Consider the following 27,399-nt stretch of genomic DNA (forward strand, 5'->3'; position numbering starts at 1 on the left):
CGGGAGGAGCACGCACGTCATCACGAAGTGCACCGTGCCGACGTGGCCCAATTGGGATCGGCCATGTTCGGGGGTTTCCTGCATGTGTTGGCCAATGTGGCGGCCCTCTCCTCCTCTGTGCAGGCTATCCACCAGTCGTTCTCCTTGCCGTCTTTCAGCCCAGATGCCACCAGGGCCCCCTGTGGACCTGCCCCGACCAATGCAGCCAGCTCGGTGGGGATCCCATCCCTGCCACAGTCGGGAGTCAGAGATCCAGCAGGGGTGGACACCACAGCAACTGGACCCCAGCAGATGGAGGATGTGACGGCATCATCGGGCAGGGCACGTGCACGACGGCGTCGGTGGTTTCCATCAGCCTGGATGCCGTCGTGCTGGCACAGGCAGTTGCGTCGGAGGCAGCAGCAGGCTCAACGTGGGAGGCATCATGGCTCGGGGCCATCAACATCAGGGGTGCAGGCATCGGCCGGAGGGCAGGAGAACCCTGGAATGGGAGTGGCTTCCGTGTGGGAGCGGTTGTGCCAGCGGATAGGTGCGGAGCGGCAGCGGGCAGAGGAGGAACGGCTCACGATGGTCAGGGCGGAGGACTCCATGCGGAGGGCGCTGAGGCGGGCTGAGTGCCTCAAGGGTCTTCGCAGGGAGTTTGAGCTTGACACTGCGTTATCCCTGCGGGACCTCGGGGCCAGGGAACATGCCCGCCTCCAAGCCATTGACCAGGAGTTCGATGATGCCCTGGCCCATGACAACAACCAGTGAGCCGTCCGAATAGCCCGCTGCCTTTGTGTATAGTTGTATAGTTAGGGTTAGGTTTCCTTTGTTTGTTTGATTTTTTTTTTGGTTGCGATTGGACAATGCACCACTTTTTTGTATATAGTTCAGTTTTTAGTTAGTAGTCATAGTTAGGTTTAATTTTGTTGGGCTCATGGACCCAGGATGATCTTCTTCATGGTTCTTCATTGGCTTATTTTAATTTTTCAGAATATTTTCTTGGACATTCATCTTGTTTTGTTTGATTTGCTTTGTGTTTTTTCTTATTTCATTTCCATTCTACTTGCTGTTCAATACATATTTTTTTTGATTCTTCAATGTGTCGTATCATCTCATTGCTTTCAGGCATGTCATGTTGGGTGTTTTGTCATTCACTTGCAGCCATTGTGTGTGACAGACATGTGTTCAATTGCATTATTTAAATTGGGGGTGTAACATGTAATTGCCTTTGATATGTGGGTGGGTGTGATAGTTGGTTGGGCCTTTTGGCAGGGGAGGATGGGCATTACGGACATGATTGGGGAATGTTGGGACCCAGGTGCAGGGGGGCATGGATTGGACATGGGTGGGGGCCTGCTGGCAGGTGCCCCACAGTGCTGGGGGGGTGGGGGTGGTGGGAGACATGGGTGGGGGCCTGGTGGAGGCTGCCCCTGGTGACTGGGGGGGTGGGGGTGCTGGGAGACATGAGTGGGGGCCTGGTGGAGGGTGACCCTGGTGGCTGGGGTGTGGGGGTGGTGGGAGACATGAGTGGGGGCCTGGTGGAGGGTGACCCTGGTGGCTGGGGGGTGGGGGCGGTGGGAGACATGAGTGGGGGCCTGGTGGAGGGTGACCCTGCACTGCTGGGGGGTGGGGGTGGTGGGAGACATGAGTGGGGGCCTGGTGGAGGGTGACCCTGCACTGCTGGGGTTTGGGGGTGGTGGGAGACATGAGTGGGGGCCTGATGGAGGGTGCCCCTGGTGGCTGGGGGGTGGGGGTGATGGGAGACATGAGTGGGGGCCTGGTGGAGGGTGACCCTGCACTGCTGGGGTGTGGGGGTGGTGGGTGACATGAGTGGGGGCCTGGTGGAGGGTGCCCCTGGTGGCTGGGGGGTGGGGGTGGTGGGTGACATGAGTGGGGGCCTGGTGGAGGCTGCCCCTGGTGGCTGGGGGGTGGGGGTGGTGGGAGACATGAGTGGGGGCCTGGTGGAGGGTGACCCTGCACTGCTGGGGGGTGGGGGTGGTGGGAGACATGAGTGGGGGCCTGGTGGAGGGTGACCCTGGTGGCTGGGGGGTGGGGGTGGTGGGAGACATGAGTGGGGGCCTGGTGGAGGGTGACCCTGCACTGCTGGGGTTTGGGGGTGGTGGGAGACATGAGTGGGGGCCTGGTGGAGGGTGCCCCTGGTGGCTGGGGGGGTGGGGGTGGTGGGTGACATGAGTGGGGGCCTGGTGGAGGGTGACCCTGCACTGCTGGGGTTTGGGGGTGGTGGGAGACATGAGTGGGGGCCTGGTGGAGGGTGCCCCTGGTGGCTGGGGGGTGGGGGTGGTGGGAGACATGAGTGGGGGCCTGGTGGAGGGTGACCCTGGTGGCTGGGGGGTGGGGGTGGTGGGAGACATGAGTTGGACATGGGTGGGGGCCTGCTGGCAGGTGCCCCACAGTGCTGGGGGGTGGGGGTGGTGGGGGACATGAGTTGGACATGGGTGGGGGCCTGCTGGCAGGTGCCCCACAGTGCTGGGGGGTGGGGGTGCAAGGGGACATGAGTTGGTGTTCATTAGTTCAAGGAGACATGTGCCTTTGCTGGGGGGCATGCCCATGGTGGGTGGGCTGCCTGCGGGACATGACCAGGGATGCAGGGTAGTCCCCTGTGGTGTGGGCTGCCTGCAGGGGCCGTGGAGGGTGTACAGGGTACACCTGGGAGGACCCACACTGTCAAATCACATGTGGAACTTCCCGCGCACCCCTGAAATACACGCGCCCAGGCTATTCGCGTGTGGAACTTCCCGCGCACCCCTGAAATACACGCGCCCAGGCTATTCGCGTGTGGAACTTCCCGCGCACCCTTGAAATACACGCGCCCAGGCTATTCGCGTGTGGAACTTCCCGCGCACCCCTGAAATACACGCGCCCAGGCTATTCGCGTGTGGAACTTCCTGCGCACCCCTGAAATACACGCGCCCCCAGGCTATTCGCGTGTGGAACTTCCCGCGCACCCCTGAAATACACGCGCCCAGGCTATTCGCGTGTGGAACTTCCCGCGCACCCCTGAAATACACGCGCCCAGGGTATTCGCGTGTGGAACTTCCCGCGCACCCCTGAAATACACGCGCCCAGGCTATTCGCGTGTGGAACTTCCCGCGCACCCCTGAAATACACGCGCCCCCAGGCTATTCGCGTGTGGAACTTCCCGCGCACCCCTGAAATACACGCGCCCAGGCTATTCGCGTGTGGAACTTCCCGCGCACCCCTGAAATACACGCGCCCAGGCTATTCGCGTGTGGAACTTCCCGCGCACCCCTGAAATACACGCGCCCCCAGGCTATTCGCGTGTGGAACTTCCCGCGCACCCCTGAAATACACGCGCCCAGGCTATTCGCGTGTGGAACTTCCCGCGCACCCCTGAAATACACGCGCCCAGGCTATTCGCGTGTGGAACTTCACGCGCACCCCTGGAATACACGCGCCCCCAGGCTATTCGCGTGTGGAACTTCACGCGCACCCCTGGAATACACGTAGCCCGCTCCCCCAGGCCCGATCGCGTGAGGAACTTCACGCGAACCCCGTAATACACGTAGCCCGCTACCCCAGGCCCGATCGCGTGAGGAACTTCACGCGAACCCCTGTAATACACGTAGCCCGCTCCCCCAGGCCCGATCGCGTGAGAAACTTCACGCGAACCCCTGAAATACACGTATTACGCTCCCCCAGGCCCGATCGCGTGAGGAACTTCACGCGAACCCCTGTAATACACGTAGCCCGCTCCCCCAGACCCGATCGCGTGTGAAACTTCACGCGAACCCCTGAAATACACGTAGCCCGCTCCCCCAGGCCCGATCGCGTGAATAACTTCATGCGAACCCCTGTGATGCACGTGCCCTGCTGAAATCGCGTGTTAGACTTCCCGCGCACCCCGGTATACACGCACACGTATTTTTTGTCAGCGGGTGTCCGTGTTTGTGGGTACCCCTTTGCACGTCATTTTTCCTGGAGGGCCACAGTATGGGACATTCATCATGGCAGTATATAGGTGCTATTTGTTGGCGCACCTTTTGGCGCACATTTCTTACAGCCGCAGAGACACTACCGCCTGCTTTCTTGTGGCGGTCATGTTTGTGCCTGTGCGCTGGTTTGAGCGTGCGCTTTTTTGCCCTATTCTATTCCATGAATACGTGTTGTAGGCGAGCGTGTGGGCGTTCCGCGCACTTGTGCCCTGTGCTTCCCCCGTGACGCCCACGTTTTGACAAGTTGTTCCCCATTCCGAGTGTTACGCCCGTGTTCCGCCTACTTTTGTTGCGTGCGCCGCGCTATGTGCGAATTTCGCTGTGGCCTGTGCGATTTTCGCTGTGACCTGGCGCACGCTGTTAGATGGCCTGTGCGCCAACGTGCGCCGCGCACTTTTTTATCGCACATCCGCTGGTTTTCTCGCGCACGGCCTTCCATGAATCGACGTGCGCTGCTTTTCGTGCGATTTTCGCAATTGCACTGCGATTTTCGCTATTCCACTGCGATTCGCACGTTTTTGCCCACTTGCGCCGCGCTAATTAGTGTCCAAGCCCTGAAGACAGACTTGGTCCGAAATGCATCAGCACACAATTTTGGGACTTGACCTCTGGACGCATATTGCCTTTTCATGCAATTAAATAATTGAAAACTCTTTTGAACTCCATTCTTTTTGGAAATGGAAGGGGCATCATATGAGAATATGAATTACAGATTTTGTAAAATGTAAACATTTGTTATTCCAAATGAACACCCAAATGATTAAAGGCTGCACTGCACTATAGTCACTAAAGTAGTCCAGACCAAGTTCCATATGGACTATGCAAGTAGATTTTCAGGGAACCCCCAGCAACTTGCATACAAAAGGTTTTGGACCACCTGCTACTTTAATCCGATTAAAAAAACAAAAACAAATCTCACCTCCAACGGCTAAAGTGGGGACTGCTTGGATCTTATAAATGAACAATAAGGGACAGCTTCTTGTAGTGGAGCAGCTGAATGCCTCTACAGGAAATGCTGCCCCCCTACTTCATGTATGTTGGAAACCTGAGATTGTGCCATGCTTGACACCTGCATGTGCGCCAATTCTGCAGTGAGTGTTCGAGAGAAGATGTCCATTGCGAAACCCTATCAAATGTATCCCTGAAGAGAGGACAATCTGAGGGAGGAACTCCCTGAGGGAATATGAAACGAGTAAAAAGAAGAGCCAGTGATGTCACAAGAGAGAAAGTGATGCCTTAAAGATACTGGCTGAAGAGAATGTATGAATCTTGTAGAACCTGATGACAAAGTGGACAATCAAGTAGCTCTTCGTATGCGGGAAGAAGATTTCATGTTTGTAATGCACTGAAGAAAATGCAAACCGTTCAATGACTGTACAGACGCTGTAACACAAGTAGACCAAGCAATCATAGATGCTGGCTATTTAGTGAATAGATTGCAGGCGGAGCTGCAATTGTATTGGAAGCTGGACATTGGGTTCACAAATTTTAGTAATCTTGGATCTATGGACAAGAATTACACGGCTGTCTGGCCTGGTGTCAATGCTGAACCAGCCAACGTCTGTTATCTATTATCAAAGGCAGTGAATGTGAGAAGCTGAATCCGCCCTTGTTAAAGTGAAGAGAAGAGGAACACCAAGCATGCCAAGTTTATTCAATTAAAACATTCAAAATGCTGTAAAAAGGACCAAATCATGGTCTCGCCTCATGTAAGCTGAGGATGGGTAATAGTGTTGAGCTTGGCATTCTAGAACAACGATAACGCATTCTCATACTCCCTTATATTCCCAGAGACACGAATACATTGCAAGGTCAAGTTCAAAGACAATCGGCATGGTAGAAGGCATGGATGTTGAAAGATAATGGACTAATTGGGTGGGGAGGAGAGGCCAAGTTCACCCCCTGGCACCTGGGTGTGAGCTTAAGTGCTGCTAAGTGAACCGAATGTTCCAGGCATGGCACGAACGTGCCAACCAATTGTAGAGGGCCATATAACAAAGAGCCTAATAGTTGAGAGCCAATAGTATATAGTGTACTTAATAAAAGTTAAGGATTGCATGTTTTAAGAGGTAGGCATTTGGACAACTAGACTGCACTTCACGCTTAATGGCACATTTCCTCCCCATTGTCTACCTCTTCTTCGTCTCAGTGCCCCAGTTGTTATGGGAATTGGAGTAGAAAAATGTTTTAGATTTCTAAAGGCGATATTGTTTTAAATACCTGCTCGAATAAAGATTGACAGAATCAGTAGATGTTATGTTAACATTGTGTGAATTGGTGATAACACTTTGCTCCACTTTACAATAAGCCATCTGTGTTTTAACAATTTGGGTTTCAGGAAGACTGAAAGAATCGTGTCTCTCTATTGATGTATTTACCACTCCCCACGATATGTCTCTTTCCATATGGTCCTCGCTCATGCTACCACCCCCTGGGTCAGGATCAGGTTCCAGCAGCCTTTCCTTGGCCATATGGGATGAGACCACTACCAGGGTTTCAGTGATGATTTCGCAGGATTCAGCACAATATGTCCTGCTCTTTCTTCACTTCAGTGGCTACCATTTGACTCTTGACTCAAGTTCAGTTTTCTCTACCTTAAGTCTCTCTACAATCTTTCCACCTTACCCCTCTTCCCTGCTCTCAATTTACTCCCCTGCCTGATCTCTCCACCCCCAGTCTCAATTCCTTCTGTCTGTTCATCGTTCTCCCTATGCCCAATTCACTTTCACTCCTTCGCCCTCTTGGCCCCTCTTCAACTGAATGCACTCCCTCTTTCCCACGAATTTCTTTGTATCCTCTTATTTTCTCTCGCCTTAAGGCACATTTACTTTCCCAGTACATTTTGGTCCTTGTGTCATTTTATTGTTTGATTTGTACCGTTTTTGCCATATTATACTTAAGCTCTTTTGTGTAAAGCGTGCTATAAACCCAAATAAATTACACATACATAAGGGCATCTGAATGTGTTTAACAGATTAATGAAGGAATACATGGTTAAGGAATCACATTCAAAACAACGCTGAGAAGGTTTTTGTGGAAAAAGTTATTTCAGTACACTGTAAATGGACAAAAGGAGTTGAACAATGTTTTCCCAAAAGTGCCCCTTTGAAACTGATGACACTACATTCTTGAAAAATGTAAAGAAAATATTTTAGAAAAAAGGGATAGATACTACGTCTGAACTGAACTTTTGTGAAGAAACGTACTGCATTCAAAGCAATGTAACATATGCTTTCTCAATGGAGGGTAATGGTTTTGAATGTAAAGATAGAAGACTCCATGAGGTCATTGTAGTTTTAAAGTATATGACTGGAAAAACAGTTAAACATTCAGAATTAATAGGTAAAACTGCAAAACAATGGACATGTACACAGACCTGTACAATAAGCGAGTCATATCCGTTTCATTAAAACAATTTGCTAATAAATACTGCCAACATAAAAGCAAATCTGCTACAATACTATGGATTGGCAGGACATCATTTTTCCTGTTTTTCAGGAAAACACTATAATAGTACATTTCAACACATTTGGATGCTCGCTGCAAAGAATACTATTAGACATTTAGTATGGAAAATATATAGCTTGACATTGTGCATTATTATTGTAACACTTAAAACAAAAAATGGAAGGACAAAGTTTAGAAATAATTAAAGGAGTCTTTGATGATTTACAATACATAAACCTTTGAGTAGAACATTTGCAAAACACAAATGAAATGGAACCTTTACAAAGTACACAAGAAGAAACATCTAATACCCAAGTACTTTGTAAATATGTAAAACAAATAGACTCTTACACCATAGAAATTAATCAATATCCACTTCATGTATGTGCCTGTTGCAGATGCACATACTACAACAAGTCTGTAAAATGCATTAATGTAGATGAAACGACCAGTGATAAAAGAAACAAAATCTGGCTTTGATTTATTACATACGTTTCTGGAGGAACACGTTACAGGGGAGGAAATCCTCCACATGTGTCTGCGTTGTTGTAAATATTTAGACAAAGATACAACTACCTATGCATTCAATTGGAAATACTGTGAAACTACAGCCCTTTACAAAAACATGACAATATTTAAACGCGTATGAAATTATCACGCAGCTAATGTGTCCTCTTGAGTCTATTGTAAGATTAGAAACCGAGGTGTAGAAAAGACGAGCTAATGGATTAAAAAGAGCTTTAAAATGTACAAACTTTTGGAGGTCACCATGCAGTTAAACTGTTTAGCACTAATACATGGTGCACCAACAAAAAAGTAAAAAACTCAGCAAAAACGTGAAGATTTGCATAAAGTTCACCAATGTTTAACTTGGTGTAAAACAAGCAATGACCACTTCCAAGATGTAAGTATTGAATAACATACACATGTAACCATTAAAGATGTTAATGAAAGAGAGAGGGATAGTTTTGCAAAGTAGAACTAGAAAGTAGAGAACACTTGTATAAAGATTGTTCAATTCCCCCTTTACATTCTAAAGTGACTCCGGGTGAGAAGAGAGAATGGTTTCAAATGAAACAAGCAGCAGTCCTATCATTCATTGTACAGTAGAAATACCTAGAAGAAATGTGTTTTCCTCAAGTGTTTCCTACAGGAGATCAAGAAAGATTAGATGATAGGCCAGTGTGAATATCTGCCGCTGAATTTAGGGCAAGTCAAATGTTTTCAAGTGATCCTCAATTTAGAATTAAGCGCAAAAACATTTTTCTTTTACTTTATGACAGTGAATTATCAACATTATGTTATGGAGTTTCTCATGTTAAGAAGTTTTCCCTGCCAGCACTTGCCATTGGGCTCTCTCTCCCGGACTAGCCCGACCTGTTCCTCCCTGGCCACCACACTCATCCTCCCTCACTCCCCCCCCCCCTCTTCCCCAGACACCTTCCACCTCGGCCGGCCAGCGCTTCCTTGCCCCCACCCTTATGGGCATCCCACTCCCGCACTTCTCCCTCTACTCCCTTACCCCCTGCACTTACCTTCTTGTCTTGCATTAGCACAGTAGGATTGTCACAAGGCCAATATAACATTTTTGTTGCTCTACATTTGTGATTACCATGTCCCACTGCCCCACCTCCCCATCTGGTCTTGTGGCGCCTGGAAACACGTGTATAGGCGCCATACAAATGTCCAATATATTTTTTTTTAAATACACTTAATACAGGAAAATGTTATGGTAACCTGACAGCATCTACACTAATTCTGAAAGTTATTCCTAAAGATTACGTTTCAGAATGTAGCATTATATACATTCTAGCAAATATGGGAGGAACAAGGGCATACTGGTTTAGGCATTTATCTGAATTAAATTATATGTTGCATAAACTCAGAACACCAATGTGGTTTGCAACTTTCAATTGTGGTCAATATACATGGGAAGAGGCTCCATTTGATCTCAATATTCAAAAATATTGCTCTGGGCGAGGAACCTCCATATCTTCCTTGGTTGGTTCGGGCTCCCTCGCTGTGCTTGGTCACTGGCAACATGGAGGAAATACCTATGACCCTCCAACTGGTCCGACATCATGCTGCTGTCATTCAGTAGTTCCGAAATGTATAGACGGCATTTCCTTTAGTACACAGCATAGATGTGATATATTTCAGTAGGAAACATTTCAGTAAAAAACCTGTTCCATGGTGAAACCTTTGCAAACATGCCTTACAAGAATGAAGCTCATTTTGGAATTAAAACATAGAAAGGGAATATAAAATGTGGCCTTTTTAAAAGTACAAGAGAAACCTTCACTAAAATTAAACTAAAATTTAAAAAAGGGATTTTGCCTAATAGTTGGACAAACACTGATAACCGAACTCCAGATGCAGAAGAAAGCAAGAACAGCATTAAAAGAAAAGGGGTCAGAACTAAGGAAGGAAAAGTGGGGTAAAAACAGCTGAGAATGGGAAGCAGGTAGTGGCGCGAGGCAGAGGGAGCTGGAAAGACTGGGGAGAAGCGTGGGAGGAGGAGTTTAATGGCTTGGCACCTTTTGGGGTCTTCTGGGAGGATTAACAAATTGCCTCTTGTATCATAGCCGAAGAAGTCGGTCGAGGGAATGGCTGATGCAAACCTAAAACAGTGCAGGTCAGAAGGTCATCGTGAATGAACCTCATAGGAAGGGAACATCAGCGGTAGCATAGTTGTGCATCTATCCGTCCCTAACAGATTCCCCTGCCTTTTCCCTTCAGATCCTTCCGCCTGTACTCCTAATATTCCATCCGTCTCATGGTATCCATATTACTGTAGCCCCTTGTTTTGCAGCACCCTGCTGGTTCACAGCTAGGTTTATGTTACCTATAACCCACTAAATACATGCAATTAGGACATGCTGAGAGAGCAGGGACTACAGAATGTTGAGCGACTAAGAGAAGGGGGAGTTAGGAATGGAAAATACCAATGAGTGGTGTAAGAGTTGCACAGCACAGGGAAATGATAGGCCGAGCCAGAGACCCCTTTCTTTCCTCTCCCCTCCCCCCCAAATAGCTGCAAATACAAGACTGGGGATGAATGAACATAGAACCACCTGATGAGGTCGCCAGAGTTGTTTACTCCATGAAGGTCTCCTCCAAACAAGTCTCCCCCTGTTCCTCCAGAACCACACTACCATCAATCTGGATACCGGATTCTGAGCATCTCTTCTGAAACCCGTGAGGAACTGCTCGCATTCCTTGACTCCAATTCTTCAGCTGTACTCATTCTTCTTGATCTCTCCTCTGCATTTGATACGGTCAGCCACTCCATCCTCATAAAACGACTCCATGATATCCTAGGTATGCACTGGACTAGCTGACCTCCTTCCTCAATGACCGGCCTTCCCAGGTTATTCTGGGCTTTTTCTCCTCCCCCACCTCCATCCCGACCTGCAGCGTTCCCCAGGGCTCCAACCTTTCTCCTTGCTTTCACATCTCATTTCCATCTTTTCACCAACTTCCAGTGTTATGCAGACAACACACAACTCCTCTTCAAACTTCCCTCTGATCCTCTCCTTACTTCCTCCATCCTGCCTGACTGCCTGTTCGCCATCCAGTCCTGGTGTACTTCCAAAGATCTCTGCCTCAACGCCAGCAAGACTGAGATCCTTCCTTTTGGGACTCCTGGACCTCTTTCTCCCCCTCACTCTGGCCATCTTCTATGGGCTCTCGCCCTCCTCCATCATCTGAAGCCAGAAACCTTGTTGTTCTCTTTGACTCCTCTCCTTCCTTCCTCCCTCACTTTCAGGACCTTGCCAAGGAGGCCCACTTTCAACTCCACCTCCTGAAAGGATTTCTTCTTTTCCTCACTTTCCCCCCAGCAGCTCAATGTCCCTTGAGCTCTGGTTCACTCTAGTTTAGACTACTGCAATAGCCTTTTCCTTAATCTACCCTCTTCTTCTCTACGACCCCTCATGCTAATCCAGCATAGGACTGCAAAACGTATCCTTGGTCTCAAGCTCAGGGACTGCATCTTTCCAGCCCTAAAATCTCTCCACTGTCTACCGGTTGCTACAAGGATAAAATAAAAATTCCTCTGCATCATCCATAAGGCAGCCTGGGGTCGGGAAGCACACCTTCTATAACTGGCTCTCACTAAATACTCTCCCTCAGATCTTTACGTTCCTCTGGCACCACCTCCCTGTCTGTCAAGCACTCTGCTAGCCAGCTAGCTGGTAGATGATCTCTTTCCTCGGCAGGTTCCTGTAAAGACCGGAGGGGGGTGTCTGTACTTCTGCTCTCTATATGGTAGAGGAGAGGCACAGAGGACCCCAGCCAAGATTCTCTGTTATTGGTACATGGTCGAGCAATCAAGGCCTAGCTTCTCAGGAGGTGATGCAGGCTGTTTCTTAAGTACAGTCTAGTCCCCAAGCACCCACAAAGGAATGTCTGCACACTGTATTAGTTAAAACACAGTCTTCATATAATTAATATTCAAGGTTATGTACAATATCATGATAACTCACTTTGTACTTGGTTATCTATAATGGCAAATATACAGTTCTACGTGGTACCACAATTACTATTATATCGCTTTAAAGTGCATCAACTGTACGGTTAAATGGCACACAAAACAGTTTGTAAAGGAAAACAACAATAGATATAAGAGGAAAGCAGTTGGTTAGAACAATTGGCAGAATGCTGGCCCCTACCACTAGACAAAGTTCTGTGTGGAGATCCCCCCACCTGGGCAACCTGTAGAATAAAGATCTAGCACAAGCCCAGTCCATATATTGTTTACAAGAAACTTTCCAATAGTTCTGCAACCCCAAAGTACCTGGCGTTGTAGCGTTCCTCGTCGGGGAATCGACGGCCTTTCTTGAGTGCCCTCCCTTTAAGGCTTGAGTCACGGATCGTCGAACGTCCGACGGAGAACAGGGTGAGCTACGACGGTGAAGTGGCAGCTTCTTTCCTAGTGGTGCTTGTTGACGGGAAGCGTGAATGTCTTGCCAGGAAAAGGCACGTGGGGCACCTTGGTGTCGATATTTCTGGACCGCAAAGAGTTTGAAGAACTGTGGCCCAGCAAGGGCGTCGAGTCGTCGGCGTCTCTGTGGTCTTTGGGTGGCGGGAAACCCAGCAGCGGATGCTCCACAGTCTGGCCGCCTTCGGTGGGATACGGCGGGTGGCGGTGCAGGGGAGAGCGTCCTTGGATCAAATGAAGTTATTAGGCAACAGGAGCACGGCGGCTCCGGTCGGTGATGGTGGTCGTCGACAGTGGCGGACAACAGTCTGGGCACTTCTCCTTCGGATTCCGTGGCAGTCCCCATCTCTGGTCGGCAGCCTGTCACAGCCTGTCGTAGGTCTGTCTACCAGGGAGCTTTGGCAAAGATCAGCTGTTGCACGATGGTCCCTCGTATCTTGGGAAGAGGGCACCTTACCTGGTCCTCTCTGGGTCAGTCCTTGGAGACACAACAGCTGTCAGATTGATGACGAAGGGCAACAGCAATTCTTCTCTTCCAGCAGGGCTTCAAGGGCAAGCTTCAGGTTTACTCCAGTTACTCGTAGTGGACTTCAGCTTCTGAACACTTCTGAGCGCAATTCCTAGCAGTGAGAGGTCCCCAGATATACTGTTGATCACCCATTCATTCCACTGGTTCACACTTAAGTATCCAATCACTATAAGGGCATTCAGTAGTCTGTCAGCCAATCCGGCGCACGGTTCATTTAGGCCATTCTTCTCCATCCAGAAACTCATAACACAGAATGTGGATTCGGGCAAGTACCATGCCATTCAACACTACACACTGCATTCATACCAGTTTCGGGCAGGGCTGTCTCAGTCATTGTGTCAAACAGAAAACAGACATCCACAACAAGAAGTGCATATTCGTCACACACTCCATTCACACAGGTCCCACCCACAGGTGTACCCACAACACACGGTCATTGGGAAGGCTCCAGCCATTCTGGTCGGCACTTCCCCAAACTACCATATATGGAACATCCACCCAACAGACAGTCAGGGGGAAGGGACAGAGTCAGGGCTACCCGGGACTTCGGGAAGATCAAGGTAACAGGCGATGGAAGGCATGAGGCCACGGGGGCAATCTTGTCTCCATTAGGAATCTACCGATTCCAATGACAGGGCCTGGGCATCCCAAAATGGAGGACGCTCAGGGCACCAGTCAATTCAGGACAGAGCTGCCACCAGCCCGTACCCTGCTCTGTGGGCCACACACAGGTGCCCAAAAACATACACTAAGGGCATAGGATTGTACCCCCACCCATGGGTGCCATGAGGGTATCCCATGGGTCTGTTCACCAAAACCAAAAGAGAGAGCTGCACCGCCACGAGTCCCACATGAACTCCTGCATGGAAAACATAACAGAACACACGATAAAAAGCAGTTAAGGACAAGGATACGGAGGCCTTGTCCCTCCGATGCATTTCCAGCATCACAGCTCCCCCCTATGGAACAGCTTCCCCCTTCCTCTTCGTCTTGAGGTGGATCTCCTAAAATTCCAGAAGCTCCTTAAGAACTTCCTTTTCACCACCTCCTTCCCTTCCCCCCCTCCTCTGAAAAACCCCACAGTTGCTGAGATTTGTGACCAGGGCCCCTATGTTTCCTCCTGGGCCCTGGCCTCCCACACCCAATCGCCTTCAGCCACTGCTCGCTACCAGCACTTGCCTCAGCACCAACTGGCCTATCCCACTACAGGCCGGCACTTACCTACATTAGCAGCTGACCACTCTCACCAAGGTACTTAACAGCTGCTTACTCCCTAGCACTTCACTCTTTGTTACACCTAGCACTTACCCCCCACTTCCTCACCCCTTCTATCTCACTGCACTTGCGTGTTCTAAATGCTCACAAGGCCTAGTAGGTTTGTCCCTACCTTTTCATTTATATTTGCTTTCTTTGCCATGTTCCCTCCCTGATGCCCTGTGGGTGCTTTGAAACATAATTTACTTGATGCATAAGCGCCTTACAAATGCACAATACATAAAATGCTGGTACCTTTTATTTACTGACACGCGAGGAGCCAGGAATGCGATGCACACACAGGGGACTAATGGTTTTGGTGAAACACTTTTATTAAAATAATAGGGTTGAGAAATGCCTCTGTCCCTGCTCTGAGAGGTGTTTCCCCATCTAAAACTAAAACAAATGGTCTGTCAATGCCAGAATGTCCAAAGCAAAACCGTCCGTGTCCAAAGAACTATTCTGACCCTCACATTCTAAAAATCAACTATAAGGTGAAAAGGGAAAATGTCTTTGGCCTTTAGTGTACAAATGCTTCACAAAGGAAATGCGTAACTCCAACACAAAATGTTGTCGTATGTTGCTTCTCCCGTGGCAAGCCTGTGGTGTCTTTCAGCATTCAGCTCCCTCTGATTGCCTCTGCTTCTCTGTTTTTTATGTCTCCCGCTCATCTGTTCTGCAACTTTCTGGGCTTCAGTGGTGTGGAGGCTGCCTTTCGTTAGCTTCTGGCATTCTCACAGTGTACACACGTTTGCTGTCCGTTCCCCTAATCCTTGTTGGCGAGCCAGTTGGCTCCACAGACACCACACCTGCCCCATGGTTCCTCGGTCAGCACCGAGTAAAGTAGCGTTCTCCATCTGCCTGTCAGCTGGTCTGCCAGTTTAAATCTCCTGGCATCAGACTTGTTCCTGCAACAACTAGAGCGAAGTGTGTGCTCCTGGCTTCCAGTGATCTTCATTACTTGACTCTTCTTAGTCACAGTATTTTTGTTTTGAGGGCAATGGTAGTCTGTTTCTGATAACCTGTATGGAAAGTCTGAAACAGGGTTCTCAGTGATTTTAAAAGGCAAGTCATTTCTTGAGGACTTGTATGCAGAGTCTGTAAAGGTGTTTTCAGGAGTCTTGAAAGACAAGACTGCTTTTAAGGACTTACAGACATGGTTGGATCTGCCCCTCGGCCTTTCGTCCCATTGCCGGGCCGACATCGTCCCTGTGGAGTGGGGCTGGTCTCTGTCCATGCCTGGGCTGGTTTGGAAGAAAAAAAAAGCTGTTCATCCTTCTTAGGTCGATAAATGAGTAGCAACACAGGTTGGGTGATATTGTATGTATATTTGTTCTATAAAAAAAGAGCTTAAGCGTAAGTGCTGTACAATAACATATTATCATTTGGCCTTGGACGTCTGCTTGGATTCACAGTAATTTAGTGTACTTAGGGACAATGCTATTGGTTGCCACTTCCTGTTTTGTCAAGGGTTGAAAGGTCGTGTTTCATCGCTTCCCAGGATGTCACTTTGGGGTGGGGTCAAATGACATCACTTCCGGTGATGTCATCAGAGGTCAAGGGTCGTGAGGCCAGGATGGGCCACTTTTTTTTGGGTGACCGGGCCCATTTCTTGTCCCAGTCCGACCCTGCTTACAGATCCCATTAGTGTTTCCAGTACCTTTCCCTAGGTGGGTGAGGGGAGGTATGACTATATGCCATTTAGACGTTGGGAATTGCGGGGGTATACCCAAAAGCTAAAAAGGGGATACCATCTCTCATGACACCCTCAGGAGGGCTGCCTCGCTCCATGTGATCCTTCCTCATATAGCTGCCTCCAGGGTCCGGTAGCGGCTGCCGTTTCTGGTCTCATGGGAAGAGGTCAAAGCAGGCAAAGGAGTGATGACGTCATCAAATTCATCACACAGAGGAATTCTGATCCTACAGCTCACTGGCACAGGATCTGCTATAAGCATCGCTAGCCCAGAAAGGATTGAAAGAGTAGATGTTTTACACAGATATCACAAGATTTTGTAATGCACTGGCCCTCTGCCGGGGGCTCAATGTATCGGGCACTAGTTAGCAGTTGTGCATTGATTGTTTCTAGTACACAATTTACTGATGAACACAGGAAAGGGAGACTCCCAGCCTAGGCACACCCCACCAAGAACCATCAAAGGAGCAGGAGTAATGCACCTGACGCTCCCCAATAGATAATAGACAACGCCTGAAGGATATCAAGGAAGATACATTGAGATGACGGGGGGAAGTGAGAGGCACTCAAATGGATTCCCGGGTGGTATATGTTAGGCACCTGGATGGACCTTGAGGGTGGTAAGTGCTGCACACGTGGGTGAATTTGGGGGTACGAGATGCAACACCTTTGGATGGAGTTTTGAGGGAGGAAAGGGGTATGTGAAAAACTTGGATAGAGTGCCAGGCTGGGGGGAGTGGTCCACCAGGCTGGTCTCCTGGATGGTCGGGGGGGCACACCAGGATGGATGCCTAGAGTGGGAGATGTGGAGAACTGTGGATAGATTTAAGGGGTAGGATTTGTGGATCACTTGAATGGATTTCAAGGGCCTTCATCACCAATTGTTGCTAACAAACTCACTCCTATTCATACAACTCACAAACTCTGAACTTGACACAACCAGACCTGTACATCACCACAACCAGAGGCAGATTTAACACTCACCATGCAGACAATCGGTGAACGTGCCCCTCTGCCCCACCCCGCCCCTTCCCAGCTTCTCAGCGAGACACACAGACCCAGCACCAGCTCTGACTCCAACTTTTCATTTCTTCCATTCCTGGGCCAGTGGACAGCGGGCATGGCGCACGTGCCTCCCACAAGGAAGAAAGAGCTGCCATGCCCACCGTGCCTATATTTAGCAGGGTGATGGTGGCCATGGTCTGCCCTCTGTAAATGTTCCTTAAGGTGCGTGCATTCTAAAGACCCGGGAGACACTGCAAAGTAGAGACAAGTTTGTTTCTGCAGCATCGGATGGCAGAGGCAGATAGGAAAACCAAGTGTTAGCCCGGTCTCTCCCTTGCTTCCTGCTTGGATTGCACACTTAAACACATGTTGCAGTGATCTGGGCCCTGGGGGTTTAATGGCTGACCCAACACCCATCCCTTGGTGCCCTGTCCAGATTTCCTGGCATTTTTCTCCTCCTTTCTAGCCCACGCAGGACCATTCCCCCCTCCCCTTCTGGTTTGCTGGGTTGATTATCTCATTCCCCTAGGGCCCTCTCCCCTTTTCTACCTTTGTGTACCACTGCATAGCCATCCCCCAACCCCTGTTCCTGACCTTGGGGTTACTTTGGCTGGGCCCACAACTTCAGTCCCTTGGGCTGTGCCCAGATTTGCTGGATTTGGCTCTCCAAGCTGCACCACTTCACCATCCGTTCCCGGGCCATAGGGGCTTCCTTTCCCAGCCTTTGTCCACCATGCTGTAAACTATCCTCCTCCTTCCACTGAACCACATAGGTGGAGCCATCTTCTCTTGACAAAATTATTTTGCAGGCCACTTTAGGCCCAAAGGCAATGGCACATCGGAAGCAGATTGTGACGCGCAGAGTTAGCATCATACAAGCATATCTCTTCTCCTGCATGGGGTCTGGCATGGATAAACATGCTCATGAATATTCCCTGTCGTCAGGCTGGCAAGAGGCTTGGTAAAAGGAAAACAGTTTCACTTTCACTTATAAACTGTATTTCTCCTCTAAACCAATCACTGTCCTCTGGGTCTTACTGCCCCATCCAATGACAATCCTCTCCCTAAGCCCCTCCTCTGGAAGCCATCTTCAGATTTTTACCACGCGCTTCAGTGTTGGGAGTCCTCAGGTTTGCTCTGCAAGCTACTTTGATGGAAAAAGTTTCTATTTTTGTTCCAAAAGAGCCTGTGTTCTCCTTTCTCCATCTGCCGACAGCAGGGATCCGTAGTCAGTGAAGTTCAGTGCCCCTCAAGGGCGAAGATTGTCAAAGTTTCCAGAAGGCCTACCATGACAGACGAGGGAAGGTCCCTTTTCAAGCCCTGCACCAAGTGCGGGCTATGGAATGTGTTGGTAGCGAGTCCCAAAGTGGAAAGGGCGCAATCGAAATCACCCTCCTCATCCATTGCCAGCCAGCAATCGAGCTCCTCTCTAAAAACGAAAATCATCTACCCTGGCTAAACTACGGGAGAAGTCAAAGAAGCCGCGGACAGAGGAGAAGCCCGAACTGCCCAAGCAGGCCCAACTGGCACAGGCCAGGACTTTGTCGATGATAGATGATCGAGCTGGTGGCAGCCGCTTTCACGACAGCTCGGGGAGCGGACCCCATGAAGACAGCCCCTGTAGCTCAGAAAGTGTCCTTGCCACCCTCCTCTCCGGGCGAGACCACTGTAGTGACTTTGGCAAAGTCTGTGGGCACGCCAGAAGGGGGAAACTGGTTCAGAACCCGTTTCCAGCCCCACACAGAGAAAGAAAGGAGGTTGGTGAGGAGGCCCCAAAACAGCCCTCCAAGGCCGTGGCTCAAGACATGAAGGTCTCGTCCACAGACGAGGACCAGTAGTCTTTGCATATGGTCAGGAGGATGTGGAAGAAGAGGACGGCAGAGATGACGGCGCGGGCCTAGTTTTCAGATTCCATCAGCTCAATCAAGGGATGTCTCTGGTCATTCTGTTGACCCTTCATACCTTGGTGTCAGAGATCCAGAAGAGGATGCCACCGGGCCTGGTCCCAGTGGTCCCCCAGGATCTGTTCAGCCTCAGACTTAGAAGAGGAAGCATCATCCGACTGCCCCATTTCAGCCTGCACACCCGCGTCGGTCTCCATCCCCTCCAATAGACCCAGATACGGGGACGGATACGCCCACGACTACTGATGAGGATATCGTCACATGGGGCAGTGGGTCTCCGCATTTTCCTAGAGCGTCTCCACCGGAAGAGGTGGGGTTGTTCCACTCCATGATCGCCAGAGCCTCCTAACTTTTTCAGCTTGTACCCGAAGAAACTAGGAAGGAAGGTTTCTTGTACCAGAGGCGCGAGACCAGGAGGAAGACAATTGTGGCCGTTCCCCTTCTAGACGACGTGTGGGAAGAGGGCCTGGCCCTCGTTAAGAACCCTGCACGGCTCGAGCTAAACGAGATAGACTGTAGAAGAAGTATCAGGTGCCGAACCCCGCACCCAAGTGCCTGTGGTCGCAACCATCGCCGGATTCGGAGCTAGTTCCCCAACGTCTCCCGGGCTCCAGAGTGTATTCCAGATACTTTGTGGTCAGAAAGAAGACACAGGGTTGGAGGTCCATCCTAGAACTACGATGTCTCAGCAAGTACTTGAAGTCTAAACATTCAGGATGGTCACGTTGCAGCATGTTCTCGGCCAGCTGGAGGAAGAAGACTTCTTGACATCTCTGGACCTGAAGTTCGCCTATTTCCATGTTACAATTAACAAGAAACATCAAAAGTTTCTGCTTTCAGTGGTGAAGGGCCAACACTACTAATTCAAGGCTTTGCCTTTCCGATGGAAGTTGGCACCCAGAGTGTTCACAAAATGACTGGCACCGGTGGCATCCCACCTACATCTAAGAGGCATACATGTATACCCTTACCTCGACTGGTTCATTCGGGCCTGCTCACGGGAGCTGGCCGTCGGACACACGGAGGTGACCGTATATCTACTGACAGACCTGGTTTTCTCCATCAACTATCTGAAGTGCTGCTTAATACCCTTGCAGAACGTGCTGTTTCTAGGGACCAGGCTAAATACAGTGTCCTGTCTGGCATCGCCCTCAAAGGAGAGGGTAGCGGCCATTCAAGGGATGGTGCAGTGGCTGTTGTCGATGAGGACGGCCACATTGCGGACCATCAAGTCGTTGCTCGGCATGTCATCCTGCATCTACCTGATACTGCTCTGCAGGTTGTAGATGTGACCTCTTCAGGAGTTCCTGGACTCTCGCTGGATTCAGGTGTCAGGAAGCTTTGCGGACAAGATCCCGCTTAATGAGGAGTTCTGTCAGGGCGATAGTGGTGGGGCATCCGCTCTAATGTCAGCCGGGACACAGGGTTTCAAACCCTCTATACCAGGAGACGGTCACCACAAATGCTTCTCTGGAAGGCTATTGAGCCCACACAGGACATTGGCATGCCAGGGGCCTGTGGCTGCCGTAGGAGAAGGATCTCCAGGCTGCCGTAGGAGAAGGATCTCCATCGGAACATCCTAGAGCTATGGGCAGTGTTCCGGCCCTCAAGTCATTCCTTCCGTCTCTGAAGGGTAAGGTGGTGAGAATCTTCACAGGCCACAACACCACCATGTTCTACATCAGGAAGCAGGGGGGCACTCAATCCCCAGTGCTCTCCAAAGAGGTGCAGGATTTGTGGGACTAGGGTGTCAGACAAGAGATGTTTCTTGTCCCTCTTCACCTAGCAGGAGTCAAGAACACCATTGCAGACTCCCTCAGCAGGGAATTGCACTCCTGCCATGAGTGGGAACGTCGGCAGGACCAGGTCCACCGCATCTTCACCAAGTGGGGCAGGCCCCAGATTGATCTGTTTACGATGGCAGTGAACTCCAAATGCCAGAAGTTTGCCAGCAGATTCCACCAACAGGGGAGCCTGGGGGACACATTCTCCTTCCTGTGGGAAGGGATGTCTCTGTACACATTTCCTCCGTTGCCTCTCCTGCTACGAGTCATCAAAACACTCAGACAGTGCCAATGCAGGATAATACTCATCTCCCTGGTGTGGCCGAGGCAGATTTGGTATCCAGACCTTCTCGGCCTGTCATCGGTTCCTACGGTCAAGCTGCCAGTGGTTCCAGATCTTCTCACCAGAGAAAGGGGTGCCATCCTTCTTCATGACCCAGGATCGCTGAACCTGAGGGCTTGGCTCCTGCAGCCCTAGATTTTGGAAGATATGACTTGCCTGCAAACTGCAGAGAGGTCCTCACCAAGTGCTACGGTCACAAGTGGAAGCATTTCGATTTGTGGTGCCGGTCTCAGTAGATTATCCCTCTGAGGATCACAGCGACGCAGATCATTCCATACTTGCTATCCTTGGCCAAGGCTGATCTGGTGTACGCCTTTATCAAAGTACATCTGGCAGCGATATCCCGCTACACCAGTTCCCCAGGAGGATCTTCACTTTGGTCCCACCGACCAATCCTAGCGAAACAAGGATTTTGTCCCGGGCTGCGATGTAAGAGCTTGACCACATATCTTCCCAGGTATACTTCATATCAGTATTTGCTAAGGTTTGATAATCAAAAGGTAAATCATTATTTGTCCATCAATGCCTTGAAAATCACACATATCACATAATAAATTGACCTGACAATCTTTGTACATTATGGAAATGGGTCAAGCTCAAAGAATGTGATAGGGTTATTTGTCCCGTCCTGGATGCAAGGTTTTCATGTGCAAGCCAAGAGAAGTTTATGTTGTGCACTATATAAATCGACAGTATATTACTAATATATAACAAAGAAGCTCAGTGGGTTGAGCGCTCACTTATGCAATGTGTGTGTGAGATCTGCAGGTCGAAGACTCTAATACTGGAAAGGCCAACTCAGCCTTTCATCCTTCCAAGGGCGATAAATCAGTACCAACTTCCATTGGGTGATAATTGTATGTGATTATGTTCTGTGTATAGTGGTTTGGTGAAGGCACGCTTTAAATAACCAATCATTATAATTAACTAGAGTTTAGTGACTCTAGAGAGTACATTTTATTTCATAGCAAAAGTTACACACTATTGCCTTTATGGGCTCCCAATGTTGCTAGCTCAGGCATGATGAGATTGCATGATTTGCCAGGGATTACACACATTAAGTAGCGAAACCAGTGTTTTGTCCGAGGCATAGATTTAAGAACTTCACCACCTATCTTCCCACATATAATTCATATCAGTAGTTGCTAAGGTTTGGGAGTCAAAAGGTTAAATAATTATTTTCTAGCAATGCCTTGAAAAGTACCCAAATCGGATAATACAGTAACCTGAAAGTATAGACAGTGTTATAGAAACAGGTCAAGCAAAAGAATGTGATTATACATTTATTTTGCCCATCCGGGATGCCAGGTTTTCCTGTTTAAATCAAAAGAATGTTGTGGCGCGCAATATATGAATGGACACTTCATTTTTAATATGTAACAACTTTATAATTTGGGTGCACTCCTTTAATTACATCTGTGATATTTAATGATATTTCACGTGTGTGGGATAAATACCCTGGGGCCATGCATAAAATGGATCTGCATGCTGTAGAAATTATCATGATGTCGCATCATGTGACGTCTTCCCATTGCCGATGGTCATAAGGCCTCCATTTACCAATGTGTGCCAGTCAACAAACATTGGATCCAATTAGCCTTCTTAGAGCCATTTCTCTAGGAAAGTGTGTGGTCTTGATAAGCTGCTAGTGTCCTTAGTCTTCAAACATGTTCATTGCCATCATTAGTTTCAGGCTTGATCATCCATCATTACCATTGACCGCAAAGCCCGCTGAGAGTGCCCAGCTGTTTCCCGTTAGTCAGACCCCTAAACGCATGTAAATGTAATAAAGACAACTTTAAAAAAAGAAATCACTTTTGTCCCGAAAGTTCACCATTGTGCACTTGTGACCGTAATTAACTATGCCCACCCTAAGCTATGCCTCAAAGACCCGCCGACCTAGTGCCCTTTGTTAGGTGCTGCCCACTGGGCCCGTTGCCTTAAATCTGCCACTGACCACAACCTGCACCTACTTCACAACAAACCACACACAACCTCGCACAACAACGCATGATGGCCAACCTCCGAAAATCGCACCTATGCTCAGTGAACAGTCTCTTTGAAACTGAAGCTGCCAACAGCACATCACAGCTCTCTTGCTCTTTTTCCGCTCAATCCTACTAACCACCCACCCACCCTCCCTCCTTGCCTTACAGATCCGTGAGAGCGCCTGGAGACCACGCAAGTGGCATCGGTGCGCGATATTAAAAACGTTCAACACATACACGCGTTTTGCAGCTCCAGATATAAAAATAAAAGCTCCTGGGTAATGTGGCTAGCTTCGAGTTCTTTCAGGCCTTGCTCATCAAAACTAACTTTAAAACCAATGTTTTTAATTTTATGATTTGATTTTTTTAAGTATTTGGTCAAAAAGTCTGTACATCGTGCTTCTCGGTGATACTTTTTGAAACCTTTGTCGTGGAAGTTAACCCCCTTTAAATTCCCTTTTTTACATTTTTTATTTTATTTTTTTATTTGTGTTTTAATTTCCAACTACAAAAGAAATCTTTCAAAATTTTATAACAATTCATACAGTAAATTCTTCTTGCAAAACAAGCACTCGGGAACTGTTCACACCCTTAGATTTACTGTGAAACCACACAAGTGGGAGGATGGTTTTGGTGAAATGTCCCTGTTAGTTGGAATTGCTAATCTACCTGTTGCCTAGTGAAGAGTTGGCCAATGCCCCGGAGAGAATTCATGAGAAGTCCAGTTCATGGTCTGAACAAACAGCTTGCTGCAAAGGTCGCTTGCAATATGCCCAGAGCTCTCCAGAAGCACAGAGAGCAGCTTGACACAGGGGAGAGAAAGAAAGGCGCTCCCAGAAGGAATCCAGAAGGCAAACAGGTAACGCCAGAAGTCTGATGGAGGGAGCTTGGTAAAGAACTGGGGCTTGGATAGTCCACACGTTCACTAGAGAAGCTGAACAAACAAAACCCGCATTGACAAAGCCAGTCGCTTTTGTTGTGTGTCACTAGTTGAGAGCTCGTGCCTGTTGTCAAGAGCCTGCGTAGGTGTTTTTGGTGCGTACGTTTATTATTGGAAACAGTGCTATATTGTTAAAGGCTATGCACATGCAACCCAGACAGAATACACGTATGTGTCTGGTGAAGGGTATTGCTGGCAGAAATGTTATGATAGTGGATTTCAAAGGTATACTGACAGCATGTGTAATGTAAGAGCAGAGACAGAGTGGGAGACGTATTCATGTGAACGGTGTTCCAGCAGGCATTGGCATTGCTAGACTATCCGAGCTTATTGTCTTGAACAGCCTTTCCGGTACATTTACAATTGCTTCATGAAAACTACCCTGCTGCTGTCTATAGAGGCGAAGAGCTCATGATTTAACTGGTGGCATCTGACGTGGGGCTAGGCTTCAATTTCAAGTTCCAATCCTGGGACAGCCGACTCAGCCCTCTCAGCCCTTAACCCTTCCAACAATGTTAATGTTACAGGTATTTGTACCGCGCAGCATCACCACCGAAATGGTCCCCAGGCGGATCTGAAAGGGAGATTGTGAAAAAAGCAGGGGTACTGAGGGGTTAGTAGGGTGTAGTTGGGAATAGGAACGAGAGAAATTGTGATGTCGTGTTGGCAGCTTCAGTTCGGTTTGCACCGTTCGCTGAGTTTAAGCGTGGTTTACCGATCTGTGAAAACGCCCATGTGCTGTTTTGCTTTATGTGTTGTTAGTCTGTTGTTGCAGTGTTGTGAAGTGCATGTGGATTAGTGCAGAGAGGTGGTTGTCTAGTGTTCTGTACGACAGGTGTATGAGGAGACTTGGGGGATGTGTTAGATGGGTTTTCTTTTTTATTTCTTTATTTATTTTCCCCTCTTCTTCCTACTCACTTCCTCTTTTACTGTTATATCCTTGCGTTTATGTGCTCCCTCATCCAGGGTTAAAATGCTAGACTAACCAGTCAAAGGGCAACAGATCAACAGGTACAGCACACCTACAAGGAACATACTGCGGGCACTGGTGACCGTAACAATGTCCATTGTCTCGCTGGATCGAAATGTGGTTATGTTTTGGTGGTACTAACTCAAGGTTCAATAATGCCGAACAATGCTCTTAGAGCTGCATTAAACATACCGAGAAGTGAGCATATTTCAGCAACTAGAAAACACTGCAAATGGCTCTCTATAAAAGAAAAGATTGAACTTAAAACTCTGGCTCACCTTTAAAGCACTGAACCATACAGCCCCTCCGTACCTCACTGACAAATTCACCCTGAAATCATCCACACAAATTACTTAATCATCTAACACATCCTGCCTGGTGGTCCCAAGATATAACTTAAAAAAATCCAGAGGTTCCAGTTTCCCGGTCATGGCCTCCCAACTGTGGAACACCCTCCCATCTGACATCAAATCTATCAAAGTATTTTCCAACTTCAGGAGAAGTGTCATCTCCTGGATACTCAGCAAGAACTAATTAACAGTTACATAGTTCTCCTAATGTCACCTCATGATTTAATTGATGTAGCCAACTGATTACCTATACCTGCTCATCTGCAAATGTATATTTGATCTGTCTACACTTTAGCAATTTAATAGAACAACTGCTTCTCTACACCTGTCCTGCCTGTTTTCCAGCCATGTAAAAACACAACTCTGGTACTGTAACTTCTTATCACTGCCTAGGTTTCCAAAATGTATTTTAGTACCTACCTCTAACCGTCTATAATCTCTATTCATGTACAAACTCTACTCTTAACTGCATTGTCTATGTCTGTAACAGTTTACTAAAAGCGCCCAGATACCCCTCCGTCAGGTGCTCTATTTAAGTAAAATAAACAAACAAACAAGGTATACAGAGCCATGCAAGAGCCAAATAATACTCCACCTTCAAACTTCCTTAATTTATACCACTTCCTGTGCACAGAGAGAGAGCCTTTCCCCATCAATTAAACAAGGACAACATGCCTGTCCTTTATTTCTTTAAAATGCCCAGCTTCCCACTTCAAGGACGTAGCATGCTGGCTGTATAAAACTAGAATTCAACCATTGCTCAAGAGATTGCAGACTTGGGATTTGACTTTTTGGAAGGCAAAGACCCTCATCAGACACCTGCACAACCCCCTCTAGGTGGAACTCAACCAGGTGGTTCTCTAGTAGTTTATCAGGGCTTTGATTGGCATGAACTCTGACCTATCAGTTACAAGATCCAACTGTCAATGCAGGCATGCGCCTCATTGATGTCCAGAGGCCAAGGAAGGATCACACAAATTTGCCTGAGCAGGTAAATCAAGCCTATTGGCCTGACTGTCAGCAATATAACCAGTGAACCTCCATCTGGTTTCCTCCTGGAATACCCTATAGCATATTGGATCGTGTTCTTTGATCCTGTCAACAAGTATGAGATTTCGACAAGTTACACACAAAAAACAGTTAAACTGAAAATACGGTTGCATACTGGACCGGGGGGAGGATCTTTTTCAAGCTGGGTTCAGGTTCACCCGCACAATCGCAGTTTTATGCGAGGAGCTATTGGAAAGGCTGCTGGAAAGTTGCTGAATGCATCTGCAGTGGGTTTCCAGCAGTGAGTATGGACCAGCCAAAACTAATCCCTCTGTTGCAATGATTGTCTTTGGAGCTAAATCTCTAGCCTTTTTACTCAATTCTACCCTAACATTAAGATGGCATTTTCAAACAGGGATGGAATCCCGCAAGAACCTTCCAAGGCCGTACCCAGTGAACAATTGTAAAGTAAAGCTAAGTGATAAAGTTATAAAGTCAAGCCTGAACCTGAGTAAATCCCGAAATTGTGATGAAGTTGCAAAGGCAAGTGTAAACCCGACGGAGGGATGCCAAATGAAAGCAATGGAAAGTGAATCCCGCATTTTGTTAAAGTGACTGAACAGTGGTTTAAAGAGAAAGGTGAACCCAAGGAACGGGGTATCACGAGGAGAAGAGAATCTTGCATGGTGAAAGCTTGGGAAAGGTTTGTGACGCCAAGCAAAGGACATTGATTCAAGGGATCCTGCCTTTTCTGAAGAATCTGCTTCCTGATGCCTATAGACTCAAGGGGTGCTCACAGTCATGCCACTGTTCCTCCTTGTCCCGTGATGTAACATGGGGAAGGGAGTGCACTAGTTCAGCAGTCCTGAACTACCGAAACCCTTTTGGACATTTCAGTTTGTACTACACTCTTTTGTTATACATGTCATTGTCCCACACCCCTTTGTTATATAGAGTAAGGATTAGATTAGGTGTTTTTCTCACCCTTAAACTGTTGAATAAATACCCTTGGATTATACTCCTTGTGTCTGCTCTGCTTCTGATAACCATGCCTTCCTTACAATATATATATATGTATATATATATACACACATTTGTGATACTGAACACTAACACAAACATTATCAGCAAGGCATCCTTTTGTCTATATATATATATATATATATCTATCATACCATAGAATTGGTGCATGAGCACCCTGCTAATGAACTCCTTCGGCTTATAATATATAATCGCCAATGCGAATTCCAAAACAAAGTCTATATATATGGTTTGATATGTATTAATTTAATAGTTGCATG

The 27,399-nt window shown here is 48.1% G+C and overlaps 1 protein-coding gene across 2 annotated transcripts in view; it reads left to right on the top strand.

Annotated features, from left to right (window-relative positions):
- Positions 1–23,613: 23,613 nt before the first annotated feature.
- LOC138504315 (sulfotransferase 1B1-like) overlaps positions 23,614–27,399 on the top strand; it is a 127,110-nt gene continuing 123,324 nt past the window's right edge. For both annotated transcript variants that reach the window (XM_069624726.1, XM_069624727.1), the window contains exon 1: positions 23,614–23,707. The gene's annotated coding sequence lies outside the window, so the exon portion shown is untranslated. The remainder of the gene's footprint in view (positions 23,708–27,399) is intronic.

The sequence above is a fragment of the Ambystoma mexicanum genome, chromosome 11 (assembly GCF_040938575.1).
Source record: "Ambystoma mexicanum isolate Mex_15411 chromosome 11, UKY_AmexF1_1, whole genome shotgun sequence".
NCBI classification, from domain to species: domain Eukaryota; kingdom Metazoa; phylum Chordata; class Amphibia; order Caudata; family Ambystomatidae; genus Ambystoma; species Ambystoma mexicanum.